Source organism: Sinocyclocheilus anshuiensis, unplaced genomic scaffold, assembly GCF_001515605.1.
Source record: "Sinocyclocheilus anshuiensis isolate Anshui unplaced genomic scaffold, SAMN03320099.WGS_v1.1 scaffold598, whole genome shotgun sequence".
NCBI lineage: Eukaryota > Metazoa > Chordata > Actinopteri > Cypriniformes > Cyprinidae > Sinocyclocheilus > Sinocyclocheilus anshuiensis.
In genome coordinates, this window is record NW_015547660.1 from 841436 (window position 1) to 843178 (window position 1743).

At 44.6% G+C, this 1743-nt stretch overlaps 1 protein-coding gene across 1 annotated transcript in view; it reads right to left on the bottom strand.

Annotated features, from left to right (window-relative positions):
- The window catches only part of LOC107702233 (prospero homeobox protein 1-like), a 22676-nt gene that overhangs the window by 7965 nt on the left and 12968 nt on the right, over window positions 1-1743 (bottom strand). The gene's annotated exons all lie outside the window — the stretch shown is intronic.

Genomic DNA, 1743 nt, shown 5'->3' on the forward strand with positions numbered 1-1743 from the left:
TTTTTTTTCCCCTAACTGAAATTATGCCTTTTAAATTCGAATATAATTTGAATATTGATAATATTTAAGTACAAAATTTGAATTTAGTTTTTCAGCCATTTTGACAACCCTAGAACACACTAGCCTAGAAACCACCTACCAACACATAAGTAACCACCCAGAATGCCCTAGCAACCACCCAGAACACACAAGCCTAGAAAACACCTTAGTAACCAGCTAGAATGCCCTAGCAACCACCTAACAACCACCCAGAACACACTAGCCTAGAAACCACCTACCAACACCTTAGTAACCACCTAGAATGCCCTAGCAACCACCTAACAACCACCCAGAACACACTAGCCTAGAAACCACCTACCAACACCTTAGTAACCACCTAGAATGCCCTAGCAACCACCTAACAACCACCCAGAACACACTAGAGACACCGAACAATACCTTGTGTGATGGCAAGTTTGCCCGGTCAAGTCGTAATGGTCCCGTGTAGCAGCAGCTCAGCCTCAGTGACTGAGGTCAGTTTTGGAATCCGTGCATTTCCCTCCAGCAGCTGATAGAGTACAGCGATGTGAAGCATCACGCACACTTACTGCCCGAGTCAACACTGTCAGGCCCTTGATCTTGACGCAGCATCTTTAATGCTCTCGTTTTAAAGGGCAACGCTTCTTTGTTCACAGTGGCAATAAAGCAAATACAGTGTCAGAATCATTAGGAGAGCGCTGTGGATGGACGCTTTGATTTTTTGCAGCCTGTTGCTTCGAACTTAACTGCTCGGAAAATGCATGAAAGGACCCGGTTCCCATCGCAGGAATTCAGGCAACGCTTCACACCCTTTGAAGGACCCGGCTCGGGTGTGAGAGTGGATCTATCCGCTGGCATTATTTCCCCAAGAGTAGCTCCGCTCACTGTTGACACGTTTGTTTCTCGTGCATCTCCAGACACAAAAGCAGGCCCTGGGAAAGGAATGTCTTGGTGCTGAGGTAAAGACAACTGTCTCCGCTCGTTCCCATCGGCCGGCCCGCCACTCTTGGGATTTCTGGCTTCTTTCGCATCAGTAGCAATCCAAACGGCAGTCAGGCGTGGCCTGGCCGTAATCTCGAGTTGTTTTAGCAGATGCTGCAGCTTCCTCTTCCCACAGTTTGATGCAGCAGAGCCGGGCTCTTGGATAATGGGGGTCTACAGCCAGGCAGCTACAGGTGCTGGTTTATGCTAGATTACCAGCTACAATTCATCATAATGTGAAGCTGGTTGAGAAGCCTTGTTGGGATCACCAACACACCAGCATGCCATGCTGCAGATCAGCATTCCTGACTTTTGCATGTTCATTTAAGCAACCAGGTTCAGTGCGAGTTAATCTCAATTGACAGCATTTATGGTTAATGTTGATTACTACACTGAATTAATTTTGGCTCATGCATACTTTTTTTAAAAAGCAAAAATCTATTTACAGTGAGGTACTAACAATTAAAGTAAAAGAGGCAAATATGTAAACATCAATATCCAGTTTATTTTTCCTGTAACAACCATTTGTAAATTGTATGGGCCTGGCTTCCGGTGTCATCCGCTTCCAGCTATATTTACCTGTACAGCTTGTTTTGCTGCTTTATATTGCAAACTGGTTTGTCTTACCATATTATTGTAATGTATTATCTTAATTATGAACACACTGGTTTGTTGTGCAAACAGTTTTACCGTTTACTGTGCGTTGTTATTCTCCTCATTATTTCCCTCCAGCGGTTAATGAAC